Source organism: Neomonachus schauinslandi, chromosome 10, assembly GCF_002201575.2.
Source record: "Neomonachus schauinslandi chromosome 10, ASM220157v2, whole genome shotgun sequence".
Lineage (NCBI taxonomy): Eukaryota > Metazoa > Chordata > Mammalia > Carnivora > Phocidae > Neomonachus > Neomonachus schauinslandi.
The window spans coordinates 100492093-100507744 of NC_058412.1; positions in this window are offsets into that span (position 1 = coordinate 100492093).

A 15652-nucleotide genomic window follows, 5' to 3' on the forward strand; every position below is an offset into this window, starting at 1 on the left:
TACACATATTACTGAACATCTAATACTGAATACGCCATTCATGTCCACAAAACCTCCTACCTTCTTCACAGTAGGCTGTAAGATCTTCAGGCCAGAGATAAGACTTTCTCCTCAAATAGTATAATTCAAACATACAATGAAAGTAAGGGAATGACACAAGCCAACAGCCATGTTCCCTCTAGCTTCATCTAAAATAGGTTTCACCACATTCACTGATCTTTCCTTATTTTTTATTTTATTTTATTTTTTTTAAAGATTTTATTTATTTATTTGACAGAGAGAGACACAGTGAGAGAGGGAACACAAGCAGGGGGAGTGGGAGAGGGAGAAGCAGGCTTCCCGTAGAGCAGGGAACCCTATGTGGGGCTCAATCCCAAGACCCTGGGATCATGACCTGAGCCAAAGGCAGACGCTTAACGACTGAGCCACCCAGGTGCCCCTTCCCTATTTTTGTAAAGAAATAAAATGTTACCAAAATAATCAAAGTCTCATAACTGCTTCCTACTCTCTCCCTCCCTCTTCAGAGATTGTTTTTGTTTGTTTGTTCTTTGTTTTTTAACTAATGTCTTCCTTTTTTAAGATTTTATTTATTTATTTAACAGAGAGAGAGAGACAGTGAGAGGGGGAACACAAGCAGGGGGAGTGGGGGAAGAGACAGTGGGAGAGGGAGAAGCAGACTTCCTGCTGAGCAGGGAGCCCCATGTGGGGCTCGATCCCAGAACACTGGGATCATGACCTGAGCCAAAGGCAGACACTTAACGACTGAGCCACCCAGGAGCCCCTCTTCAAAGATTGTCACGAGGATGAAGGTGGTGTGTCTCTCTCAGCCAGGTTTCCATATTTTATTATATATATGTGAATATCCATAAATAACATTACATGGTATTTTTAAAATTCACGTACCTGCTATCACATTGCAATTTTGCTTGGCACTTAAAGTTGTGTTTTTAAGATTTATCTGCATAGCTATATGTTGATCTAACTTACTCATTTCAACTGCTGTATAGTATCATTATGGAAATATAATTCAATTCATCATGTTTCTATTTAGATTTTTTAGATTATCAGATTTCAATTTATTTATTTAGATTTAGATTATTATCAACTATTATCAACAATTCAGGTCATGAAAACTGTGATACTTGAATAATTTTCCTTTGGTAAATGTAAATTAAACCCTACTTATAACCGTTCAGGCTATTTTCAGACCATCAGAGTTCCATTTTAACTATCGAAGACACATTTGTGTTTGTATTTTTAGGTGCATAATTTAGGGAAAATAACTATATGAAAAAGCACTAAAATATAAAAAGAAATGGAATACATCTCACTCACCTTTATTCAACATTTCCTATCCCCAAAGAGTAGAAAAATACCTTATTTAGAGTCTTCGTTTTAACATGTCAAAAATCCAAAACCTTTACCTCTCAACACACTGTGCATTCACATAGTTCCCTTCAGTGCTGTTTGAAATCTAACTCATTTCTTATTATTTCCCATTTCTCCTTTTATTAAACACAGATTTTATGATTAATGCCCTGGAAAATGCCAGAAGATATTTTTAAGAGATAGAGGAAAGTGCTATTATTTCTTCACTGAAATAACATTATAGGGTAACAACCCTGAAAGTGCCAGGATTTCAGCACTAAGGGCAAAATTACAGTAACCTAGCATTACATTGCTCTGGCTGGGGATGATTTATCTGTTTGTTCTGGCATATTACACACAGTGCGAATGGGGCCTGGACCTGCAGAAAGGAATATCTCAATGAAAAATAAAGCATCATTTTAAAATGCGAGGTGACATCCCAAATCAAGAAAAGTAATCCTAAAATATAGTCACTCAACACTTGCTAAAAATAGTTATGAATCCTCCCAACAGACTTCATAGATCAGGTGACCATCATGGCATTCTTTGTGGGGAACTTAGATAATAAACAAGAGGAACCATGGTGTTCAGCTCCTCTGGGAATTCCTCAAGAGTTATATGTGCTCTTCTTGTCCAGTTTTCCTGTATATTCCTCATTACAAACAAGCAACATTTATCTCTTAGAGGATAATTCCATAGGAGGTAAAAGAGAACAACGGGTGTGATTTATTGTTGTTGTTGTTTTTTCAACACCCAGACCGTTATGCTAAAGATGTAGGTTGCATAGTCAAAATCAATTCTGACTTCCTCTTGTGGTAGCTTACATTCACATCTTTCATTTCCAAAACAAAGAAATAGAAATAGCTCTCTCAATATCTGCCTTAAGATAAATCTTTAAGGAAAAAAATGCTTTCAACAAGGCTTATTAAATTTTTAGCTGTTGCATGCAATAAGATGAGAGTCAAAAGACAAAGCCCGGAAAATTAAAGGTATTCAAATTTCCCTTTGATTCTTAAAAAAAATTGGAGTGAATCAGAAAGAAGTCCCTCTTTTTGCTTCCCAAAATGCCATCATGGAGGACAGTCAATGGATTAGAATGTTATTTCTGTTACATTGTGTTATTTCTCCAGTTCCAAAAAACCATAATCTTGGCAAATCATAAATCTTTTGAATTCATTACCAAAAAGGAAAAAAAAAATGGAAAGGAAAAGAAAATCCACACCTACAACCCACAAAGCATAATAATCCATTGTTTCTCTTCTACTTTCACTCATTTTGATTAGATTCCCCAGGGTTTGAAAACCACATTTCAGTCTGAACAAGAGCTGCTGAAATCTCAGATGGACATTAAAGAAGTCAAAAGGTGCTAAAGCACCCTAACTCAATATAAGGTTACTCAAGCTCCATTTAATTATCATGTAGAATACAGCCACAGTCTGGGTTTTGCTTGTTTGTTTGTTTTCAAAATTATTTGAATTTCCTGACAGGGATGCCATTTCAAAGAGCCTCTTATTGGGATAATTTGGGACAAGAATAAAGGGTGTATTTCATTCAAGCATCCTTTATTCACAAGAGCCTAGGAAATAGGCCAAGCAAATTAATATATCCTAGATAAAAATGTCTAGGACTTAATTTAAATACAGCCTAAATGATTAATTAATTAAATCATTAAATAGAGCTCATTTGATCTATTTTGCATGATAACATGCTTTGGAAATAGTCATTAGAAAATCATGTAAATGATGTTCAACCCAAGGGTGAGGTAGAATGGGGGTAATTAATGGCTAGAAAAAAATAAACTAGCATTTATTGAGTACTTATTAAAAGCCACATACTCCTCTATGTCCTTTACATGTATTATCATGTTTATTCCAAACAACAATACTACAATGTAAATATTACTATTACCAGTGCTTTAAATGAGGAAAATTGAGGCAAAAAGAGGTTAAAGAACTTACCCAAGCTGCCATATTGGTAACTGGTGTAGTGGATTCACATAGGAACAACCTGGTCCCAGAGCCTGTGCTCTTAATGACCACACTGAGCAAAAGAAGGAGACAAAATTAAATCAAGTATACTTGTAGGTTGTACTTACAGATTTAATATTTAATATTGCTCATTCAAGAACTTTCCTGAAGGTCTCTTCCAAGTAGTCATTTGCAATTTTGCTAGGATGAAGATATGAATGATGGTCACTCTCAGACTGGCAGATGGGAAGGGATTACATAGCAAGTTAGTGAGCCTAACCAAATATCCTCCTTCGTGGCTCTGAATTGGCATTCCATTCTTACCCATTGTCACTCATGCTACAGGTGAGTGTGTACTTATAAAGTGACACAAAATGGATGATTTCTTTTTGAAAAATGACCTGTAAAATAAAATACATGCTGATCTTGATAAAATTAAAATAAGGTTACATATCCAGGCCCGGGGCCTAAAATGTTTGCTTGGTGTTTGTTGACTTATCAAGAGAGAAATTGAGATGAAAAATTCAGTTTATTTTGAGATGTCATTGAAGGTTCTTAATCACATTGTGCAAGTAGAATGTTCAGCAATTAGAATCTGATTATATAGTACACTTCTTTGTAAACTGATGACAAAGAGAGTCAGGTGCTCCAGCCCTAGAATGAAACATAAAAGCTTTGTTCCAGAAAGGTTCTCAAACAGCAATAGCTAGGAAAGCTGAGAAGATGAAAAAGAAGTGTTGACAGGCTCATTTTAAGGTCAAATTGGACCTTGATTTTAATAAAGTTCAGAGACAGCTATATCACATTAAAAATACATTTCTCTCCCTTCTTTTTTTTGTGGCTATTATTATGAAAAATGTAACTTTTTTTTTTTCTTTTTGACCAGGTAATTGTCTCTGATTGAGCTGGTGCTTGTTCACGAACTTCCCTGCTTTTCCTGGGGTGAGGGAGGTAAAAACCTGATTCTGTATGAAATCATCCATTTGTATCACTTTAGAAGTACTCACTCACCTGTAATGTGAGTGACAAAAAGGAAGGAAGGGAGAGAGGGAGGGGAGGAGGGTGGCCAAAATAAGGGAGAGAAAGGAAGGAAGAAGAGAGGAAGGGGGAGGAGGTGAGATTATAACAACTTTGATGACACAAAATACCTTAGAGCCCACATAAGCACAAAGCTAGTGCTGAGCATGTAAAGGTACTCAGCAATTTCTGGTGACCGACTTTCTGTTTCTGGATCCTCCTTTAAACAAGAGTTTCTTTTGAACATCTCTACCACTCCTAACCTTCTTGCATTGCTACTGTAAGTGAAGAAAAACAAATATTTCAGAGTGTGCAGGGGAATGGGAGGAGCAGCTGAATCCTGCATCGGTTTGACAGGTAATTAACTAGTGAAAGAAAAAGCAGAAGAGAATGGATTGAGATAGGAACAAGACACCTTCCAGGAAGGGTAGCACAACTTCTATTCAAAATATAACCTGGATCTAAACACCAAGACATAAAGATGTGAAGTGCTTACATGTATTTTTAAAATGTCTTTGAGAAAGATGAAGCATTATTTTCACTTGCTGATAAGCTACAGTGTGAATTTCAAGTAATAGTTATTTCTCAACTTTTGCTCATGGATGTTACGATGCCAATCTCAGGATTTCAGGCTGTGTGTGTGTGTGGGTGTGCGCGCACACATAATAACATACATACATATGCACACACATATGTATCTATATAGACACACAATATGTATATGTATGGATACACACATATACACATATGTATATATATGCATGCACACACACACACACACACACACACACACACACACATATATATATATATATAATTTCTTTCTCAAGAGGGGAGTGGGCATTATCTTCTATTTGCTGAGAAAGGCCCTGACAGCCTAGATGTGAAATTTAGTTCCCGGGCCAGTCTTAGGCTGGGCTGCCCTCCAGTCCCCTCCTTACCTGTGCCCTGATTCAGTTCCCATGACAATGGGGCTGTCCCTCACCTGCTGTGTTTCTCAGGCTCCCACTGCAGCACTTTACTACGGGGTTCAGCCAATGGGAGACTTGGTGAGAGTTTGGAACAAGGGAAGGAGGAAAGGAGGGCGTCTCTTCTTTCTGGCTCCTGCTAGCAACAAGCCTAAAGGCCAGCATCCCCTAAGTCTCTGCAGCCAAGGCATGCTGCAGGTCTCCTGCTCCCAGGTAGGACACCACTTTCCTCTTTGGCCCCTTTGTCCTCCAGTACCTGTGCAACCAATTCCCTGACCCTGAGTAAAATATTATAAAATATTATAAAAACAATTCTGTTTTCCTGACAAAATGTTGCCTGATCCAGATTTCACGAAGTTGGGTCCAATGCCACATCATTCGTAAAAAAAAAAAAAAAAGTCTTTGCTAAAATACAAACAAAAATACATATTAAACTATACATTTGTTTATCTTAAACTATGTGTTATATTTTCAGCAATGGCTTGTATTTCTTTTAAAAAACCTATTCCAACCTATATTTTAATGTTTATCTGAGATTATCTTGTTAGCAAGTCCCACTTCAGATCGGGTTTGGGTGCATACAGAGAATAGTTTACTTATTCCTTGATTATGGCATTTGCCATAATTTATATTATAGTTTAATTTTCATTATCTTCCATGCCTGACACTTAACTGGATTATAAATACTTGGAGGGCAGGAGGCACCAGGCCTAAATCTAATATTTAATCTCAAAAAGTAGAATAGAAACGTTCATGTAGTATATTATCACTAAGTGTTGGTAGAATTAAATAGTGGTTAGGAAGAAATGACCAGCTTCTGGATGCACGGTTCTGGTTTTTATCAGGTCCTCATGAAGAATGAATTATTTACATAAGAACTAATCCCCAATTCCTTCAGCTGGATGTGTATAATCTTTCTTGGTGATGCAAATTTAATTTGAGTTGTGTTGCTTGATAAAGCATATAATGTGTTCTGTAGAGATGGAAACTGCTGCTTTTTATACAGAAACAGCACAGATTAAAAGCTCCAAGCCAGATACCAAGTCTAATACTGATGGCCTCAAGGCTTTTTGGTTTTGGTCTAACGTTTCTGCCTCAAATCGAGTTATTTCAGTTTATGTCATGATCTTAGTTTGGATTCCCCAGAAGCAGACCGTGAAACAAGGATCCAAGTACAGTGATAATTAATTTATTAAGGAGGTGATCAAATGAAGCACACTGATAAGGACTGAGGAAGTGAGGCAGGGAAGGGAATGGAGCCAACAGATGGTGTGTTAAACCAGGTACTACTGTGGGTGCCGGGGGCTCCATCCTGCTGGAGAACACTTAATGAGACAGGGGGCAAGGAGCTGAGGTTTTCCCATCAAGTCTGGTCCATCCCTAGTTGAGGGCAGCTACCAGGGCTTTAATTCCATGGCTCATCTAGCCAATCCCATGCATAGGACACACATGCACCTCAGAGAAGACAAAGCCTTTATACAGAGGGCTGCAGGTTCTTGCAGTGCAAAGCCATTGGTTATTACAGGAAGGTAAGCGGCAAGGAGAAATGGAAGGATCCTGACAGCATCTTCTATAAAGATGGAAGATTATGTATATGTTCAACATTCAACACAATGTTTCATATATACATGAGCCTGTCTCCGTGTTTATGTGTAGAAATAGTGAGTAGGTGTACATTTTTTTCAACCTAAGATCTATATTGAAAAGACAATGTAAGATGAGGAACACATGTAATATCATCCTTCTCTGAATGTCCAAGGCCTTTTACCTGATTCTTTGAAAATACACTTGAGAATTGCTACCTTGTGTTACTGACTCAAATAAGCATACCTAAATGAGTTTCTTTGTACATAACCTGTGCTTCTATTTAATTTTTGTATATCCCACTGCACATGACACAATATTTTGAATATACCAGATGCTCAAATATTCAGTTGCTGGATGAAATGTGTAGTAGACTAGGCTGTTGTGTGGCAAATTACTTCCTCCCTTTTAACTGCAAGGGAGGGGTTACTTCTGTGCTGTGTTGCTGTGGGGCTTGGCAATGAGACTTCCTCAGGCCACATCATGGGGAGGGTGTAGCTCCCACCACTTGATTTGGGCTTGGCTATGTGACTTTCTTTGCTCAGTGGGATGTTAGTACGTGTGCTTAACATGTGCTTCATGGTTGGGGTTGGTCTCTCGCAATTCTACATTTCTACATGAAAAGAATCCTCCCTCAGGTAACTACTGGTTTAAGGAAAATGGGAAACTCCACTCTGCAGCTTTCAGCCAAACCCAAAGTCAATCCTTGATCAGCCCCCACAGATACATAACTAGAAAACTAACTCTTTTAAAACATTGACCTTGGGGATTTTGTTACATGGTATTATTATGGTGATAGCTAACTGATACAGAAAGTAAGTAAGCAAATCCTTTAATATTGGAGCAGGACAATATTGGTTATAATACAGTTACTTTTTGTAAAATATTAGACCTCCAAATGCAGAAATTATTTTAACATGCTAATATTCTCCCCCAAATAGTAATTGATACAAACCTTTATAAATATGCAAAGTAATAAAAATGAGGTTAGAAAAGTAGTGAAAACAACACAAACTAGAAATCCTTCTTTAATTGTAACAAAGAAGTTTAAACAGCACACACATAGGATACACAAAAAATATAACATGAAACATTTTATTCAAGCCTAGCTTTTCAAGTCTCAAGTCCCATTTTATAATCTTACAGAGATCTTTGCTAATCACCCTATTTAATCCTGTCCCCATTTAACCCTTTTTATCATTATACATAACCCCATTCTCTCTTCTTTGTTAGCATTTGTTATATCCCAAAGTTCTCTTGCTTATTTATTTATTATCTTTGTCTTTCACTAGAGTGTAGCAGCCTTACTAAGATGAGGTCTTACCGTTTTTGTTATCTTTGTGTTCCAGCATCTAAAAATGGCATCTGGTACATGGTAGGTAGCCAATAAATGGCTGTTTATTAAGTTGATGTCTAATAGCTACCAATAGTAGGTATTACTTTCCATATATAAGTTATTCTGGAGGCATTTTTGCTAACTTCTAGTTTTGAATTTCTGCTCTTAATAATTTAGTAAAAGCACCAACCTTCATAATAAGGTGTTGCTGGATGCTTGGTTGAATAGTTCAAGCTGCATTACATTGAAGTTTTGAACAGAGGGTCTTTTTTGTGTGTGTGCTTAGATTCTAGTGAAATGTGTGCACTGGTTTCAGGTATCTGTGCCTCATCTTAGTGGAACTACACCAAAATGATGGGGAAATTACCCACAAGCACACTTAGCCTTTATTGGATTTTTCTGATCTTGTTATTCATATCCTCTGGCAGCTGGCTCCAAAACAAGCAAAGGAGCACTACATTCCAAATTGCATTTTTAAAATGTGAATACTGTGCTTGTTACTTTATGTTTTATGCATTGTTTGCAAATAGGAAATACGGTTACCTCATATTTTATGGATTTGCTTTGGAAAATGATTTCAAAGAAACTTCAACATTAGGAGCATAGAACTTAGCTCTAGCATTTTTGAATGCCTGATTTTTTTCCCATGCCATCTATTTTCTTAATAAAGAGGATAAGTTAAAGTTATTCCTTACCCTTTGGCCTCATTACTGTAAACTGGTGGGGACTAGATTTGAATTTTATATACTTAATAAATATGTACTTACTGATAAACTGGAAAAAGCTCTGTATGGGCCCTGAATTCAAGAGGTACAACATTTTTGTTCAAAATATATCAAGGCAAATTTTGCCTACATGATGACATGTGAAAGGAATCTTGGGCAAAAATTACACATTGTCATATAATTGCAGATTTAGGGCCAAGTTGATCAAAATTTCTGCCATCAATGTGACTAAGCTAAAAGGGCCATTTTCAACTATGGGTAACACTATATTTTGGAGTACAGTTTTCCTTTTTTGCTTATGTTACTGAAATCTTGGTACATCTTTTCAGTAGTAGCTTATCTTTCTATGATAGGTTAGTTCTATTGCTATAGGTTTCAACTGAAAGCTGGAAGTGTATCTTTCTCTTTCCACCACATCTTATGTTGTCCCCACTCTGCCTGTCACTGTTATATCCCCCATTTTCTTTCCTTTAAAACACTTACTGTTCTCAGACATTTTTATTCCTCATTTACTTGTTTGCCTTTTTTTATTTTGTTATCTATATCTGCATTAGAATATAAATTCACAAAAGCAGGAATTTGTGTATATTTTCTTCTTTGTGTTTGCAACTTTGTGTTTGCAACGTAATACCCAATAAAATGTGTGGGAATTTTTACAACTCAACCATAAAAAGAAAAATAAACTCAATTTAAAATGGGCAAAAGATTTGAATAGACAACTTTCCAAAGAAGATATACAAATGGACAATAAGGACATGAAGAGATGTTCAAGATCATTAATCATTAAAGGAATGCAAATCAAAACCATTATATGATACCACTTCGCATACACCAGAACGGTTATAATTAAAAGAACAGATAATAACAAGTGTTGAACAGGATTTGAATAAATTATAATCCTCTACATTATTGGTGAAAATGTAAGACAGTGCATCCATTTTGAAAAACAGTTCTTCAGTTCTTTAAAACTTTAATCATAGAATTAGCATATGACCTAGTATTTCCACTCCTAGGCATATACTCAAGAGAACTAAAAATATGTATCCACACAAAAATTTGTACATGAATGTTCACAGCAGCATTATTCATAATGCCAAAAATTCAAACAACTGAAATGTTCATCAATTGATGAGTGGATAAACAAAATGTGGTATATCCATAGGATGGAATATTATTTGGCCATAGAAAGGAAAGAAGTACTGATACATAGTACAACATGGATGACACTTGAACATACAATATTAAGTGAAAGAAGCCAGACACAAAAAGTTACATATTGTATAATTCCATTCATATGAAATGTCTAGAATATGTAAATCCATAAATACAGAAGGTAAATTAGTAGGTGCCAGAGGCTAGGGGAACGGAAGAATAGGATCCACTATTAAAGGGTATGGTAGCTTTTTTATGGATGATGAAATGTTCTGGAATTAGAGAGTGATGATGATTGCAAGACTTTGTGAAATATTCTAAACAATACTAAATTATACACTTCAAAATAATGAATTTTATGAGGTATCAATTACATCTCAATAATGAAAAATGTAAAATAAAGTCAATAATAGTAAGAACTGTTATTAGGATGCTTTTATTCTAGGTATCATGCTAAGAGCTTTATACACAACATTAATTATTACTGCTATACAACTCTATAAGGAAGACTATTATTGCACACATTTTGTAGAAATTAGTAGTTAGAATGATTACATAACTTGTCCAAGGCCACAGAGCTAAGCACTGGTGGTACTGGGGATACTGGGAATAGAACCTAAGCAGCACATCTGGCTCCTGAGCTGGGGTGACTGCATGTGCTGGAATACCACAGCCAGAAAGATATATTTTTGTTGTCCTCATATTTATTGGGATATGTGCTTGCATTTTGCCTCAACTTTCCTGGAAAAATAATTCTTTGAACTTTTTTGGGCTCATGAGGATAGTAAATATTTATAGAGTGATTGACAAATACAAACAGCATAAAATAACTCAGTATATTTAGACCATAGTTCTTGAGGCAAACAAATTAATTCAAAAAGTTTCAAAGATTTTCATGGAAGATTGGAGGAATGGAATAAAATGGTGAATTTGGGGAAATAATATCTAGACAATTGTAATAGCCATTTTCATTTTTATATTCAGGAATGCATTTACTTTGATAAAAACTATAAGACTCTGATTCCAGCACTGGTCTTTTTTTATTATTATTATGTTATGCTAATCACCATACATTACATCATTAGCCTTTGATGCAGTGTTCCACGATTCATTGTTTGCCCATAACACGTAGCACTCCATGCAGCACGTGCCCTCCCCCAACCCATCACCAGGCTAACCCATCCCCCCACTACCATCTCCTCTATAACCCCCAGTTTGTTTCTCAGAGTCCATAGTCTCTCATGGTTCGTCTCCCCCTCCAATTTCCCTCCCTTCATTCTTCCCTTCCTGCTATCTTCTTCTTCTTTTTTTTCCCCATATAATGTATTATTTGTTTCAGAGGTACAGATCTGTGATTCAACAGTCTTACACAATTCACAGCGCTCACCATAGCACATACCCTCCCCAGTGTCTATCACCCAGCCACTCCATCCCTCCCAACCCCCACCACCATTCCAGCAACCCTCAGTTTGTTTCCTGAGATTAAGAATTCCTCATATCAGTGAGGTCATATGATACATGTCTTCCTCTGATTGACTTATTTCGCTCAGCATAATACCCTCCAGTTCTATCCATGTCATTGCAAATGGCTAGATTTCATTGTTTTGATGGCTTCATAATATTCCATTGTGTACATATATATATATATATATATATATATACACACACATACATATATATACCACATCATTATCCATTCATCTGTCGATGGACATCTTGGCTCTTTCCATAGTCAGCTCTTGTGGACATTGCTGCTATAAACATTGGGATGCACGTACCCCTTCAGATCCCTACATTTGTATCTTTGGGGTAAATACCCAGTAGTGCAATTGCTGGGTCATAGGGTATCTCTATTTTCATCTTTCTGAGGAACCTCCATACTGTTTTCCAGAGTGGCTGCACCAGCTTGCATTCCCACCAACAGTGTAGGAGGGTTCCCCTTTCTCTGCATCCCAGCCAACATCTGTTGTTTCCTGACTTGTTAATTTTAGCCATTCTGCCTGGTGTGAGGTGGTATCTCATTGAGGTTTTGATTTGGATTTCCCTGATGCCAAGCGATATTGAGCACTTTTTCATGTGTCTGTTGGCCATTTGGATGTCTTCTTTGGAAAAATGTCTGTTCATGTCTTCTGCCCATTTCTTGATTGGATTCTTTGTTCTTTGGGTGCTGAGTGTAATAAATTCTTTATAGATTTTGGATACTAGCCCTTTATCTGATATGTCATTTGCAAAGATCTTCTCCCATTCTGTTGGTTGTCTTTTGGTTTTGTTGACTGTTTCCTTTGCTTTGCAAAAGCTTTTTATCTTGATGAGGTCCCAATAGCTCATTTTTGCCCTTGCTTCCCTTGCCTTTGGTGATGTTTCTAGGAAGAAGTTACTGCCGCTGAGGTCGAAGAGGTTGCTGCCTGTGTTCTCCTTTAGGATGTTGATGGACTCCTGTCTCACATTGAGGTCTTCCAACCATTTGGAGTCTATTTTTGTGTGTGGTGTTAAGGAAATGGTCCAGTTTCATTCTTCTGCATGTGGCTATCCAATTTTCCCAACACCATTTGTTGAAGAGACTGTCTTTTTTCCATTGGACATTCTTTCCTGCTTTGTCAAAGATGAGTTGACCATACAGTTGAGGGTCCATTTCTGGGCTCTCTATTCTGTTTCATTGATCTGTGTGTCTGTTTTGGTGCCAGTACTATACTGTCTTGATGATGACAGCTTTGTAATAGAGCTTGAAGTCCAGAATTGTGATGCCACCAGCTTTGCTTTTCTTTTTCAACATTCCTCTGGCTATTTGGGGTCTTTTCTTGTTCCATACAACTTTTAGGATTATTTGTTCCATTTCTTTGAAAAAAGTGGATGGTATTTTGATAGGGATTGAGTTGAATGTGTAGATTGCTCTAGGTAGTATTGACAACTTCAAAATATTTGTTCTTCCAATCCATGAGCATGGAACATTTTTCCATTTCTTTGTGTCTTCCTCAATTTCTTTCATGAGTATTTTATAGTTTTCTGAGTACAGATTCTTTGCCTCTTTGGTTAGATTTATTCTTAAGTATCTTATACTTTTGGGTGCAATTGTAAATGGGATTGACTCCTTAATTTCTCTTTCTTCTGTCTTGGTGGTGGTGTATGGGAATGCCACTGATTTCTGTGCATTGATTTTCTATCCTGCCACTTGACTGAATTCCTGCATGAGTTCTAGCAGTTTTGGGGTGGAGTCTTTTGGGTTTTCCATATAAAGTATCATATCATCTGCAAAGAGTGAGAGTTTGACTTCTTCCTTGCCAATTCGGATGCCTTTTATTTCTTTTTGTTGTTTGATTGCTGTGGCTAGGACTTCTAATACTATGTTGAATAGCAGTGGTGATAGTGGACATCCCTGCCATGTTCCTGACCTTAGCAGGAAAGCTCTCAGTTTTTCCCCATTGAGAATGATATTCGCTGTGGGTTTTTCATAGATGGCTTTTATGATATTGAGGTATGTACCCTCGATCCCTATACTCTGAAGAGTTTTGATCAAGAAAGGATGTTGTACTTTGTCAAATGCTTTTTCTGCATCTATTGAGAGGATCATATGGTTCTTGTTCTTTCTTTGATTAATGTATTGTATCACATTGATTGATTTGCGGATGTTGAACCAACCTTGCAGCCCAGGGATAAATCCCACTTGGTCATGGTGAATAATCCTTTTAATGTACTGTTGGATCCTATTGGCTAGTATTCTGGTGAGAATTGTTGCATCCATGTTCATCAAGGATATTGGTCTGTAATTCTTTTTGGGGGGTCTTTGTCTGGTTTTGGGATCAAGGTAATGGTGGCCTCATAAAACAAGTTTGGAAGTTTTCCTTCCATTTCTATTTTTTGGAACAGTTTCAGAAGAATAGGTATTAATTCTTCTTGAAATGTTTGGTAGAATTCCCCTGGGAAGCCATCTGGCCCTGGGCTTTTGTTTTTTGGGAGATTTTTGATGACTGCTTCAATTTCCTTAGTGGTTATAGTTCTGCTTATGTTTTCTATTTCTTCCTGGTTCAGTTTTGGTAGTTGATACGTGTCTAAGAATGCATCCATTTCTTCCAGATTATCTAATTTGCTGGCATAGAGTTGCTCATAATATGTTTTTATAATTGTTTGTATTTCTTTGGTGTTGGTTTTCTTTTTTTTTTTTAAGAGTTTATTTATTTATTTATTGGAGAGCGAGCGAGAGAGAAACAGCATGAGAGAGGAGAGGGTCAGAGGGAGAAGCAGGCTCCCCGCCGTGCAGGGAGCCCGATGCGGGACTCGATCCCGGGACTCCAGGAGCATGACCTGAGCCGAAGGCAGTCGCTTAACCGACTGAGCCACCCAGGCGCCCTGGTGTTGGTTTTGATCTCTTTCATTCATGATTTTATTTATTTGGGTCATTTCTCTTTTCTCTTTGATAAGTCTGGCCAGGGGTTTATCAATCTTGTTAATTCTTTCAAAGAACCAGCTCCTAGTTTCATTGATCTGTTCTACTGTTCTTTTGGTTTCTATTTCTCCAGCATTGGTCTTGCAACCAATTAACTGAGTGACTAGTGCATGGGTCACTCAGCCCCTGGGCTTTAGTTTCTTGCTTTGTACCATAAAGGGGATAACTAAACTATCCCATAGGTCTGATAGAGTTCTATCACTCTATGATTGTAGGAACTGTGTCCCTTAGAACAATAAATACACCTGAGTTTCTTTTATATCTTTAGTTTCAGAAAAGAATCTGGGCTGAAGGTTCTCTCTGAAGTTCACTTACAGCTTTTTCATGCTCTTCAGGAAACCCAATAGTATTTCCCAAATGTCAATCCCTTGCCCTGCAAGTTTTATGAACCAGAGAAAGTGCCAGAAGGAGCTCAGACTCATGCCCAGAGAAGTCTGTACTCTGAAACCCAGTAGATGAAGTAAAAATCCTGGATGTCATTCTGGATCTTTCCTCATTCCCAGATTTAATAACAGAATCTCTGATGAGGTGGAAACATAAATGTTGGACGTATAGGAGATAGACAACATTGAAATGTAGAGATTGAAGGTGATAAGGAAATTTGCATAAAGAATTCAGGGCTTTCTGGAAGGGGAGGAATCAAGAGTCCCTCACCCTCTTCCTTTAAGTTCAAAACCTTTAGAATGTGATTGGATAGAAAAAAAACGGTCATGACAAAAAACCCAGATTCAATGAATGCAATGAGTCACCCATGATAAAAGCATCAGGAGATTACAAAACCAGGTGTAGTTTGAGGACAGCTGGTGTTCATCCCAGTTCCCCTCAGGTGCCTCTCACCCTCTCTGTGTTCCCATCCCTCAGCTCTATGGGCTGTTGCCTAAGGCTCACACCTGCAGATGCCTGCAGGACTGTCCTTTGGCTACTGAAGCTTCTTTGCCCACATCACCAGCAGAGATCAGGAAGTGCCTGGTAGTTTACATCACCTGGAATGGACCTTGGCTAACAAGTAGGAAAGCCGAACTCCCTTTGCCTTGAGTCAAGGAAAATTCTGGGATATAACTTAAACACCATAGTTCCTGTAGGATTAGGCTAAA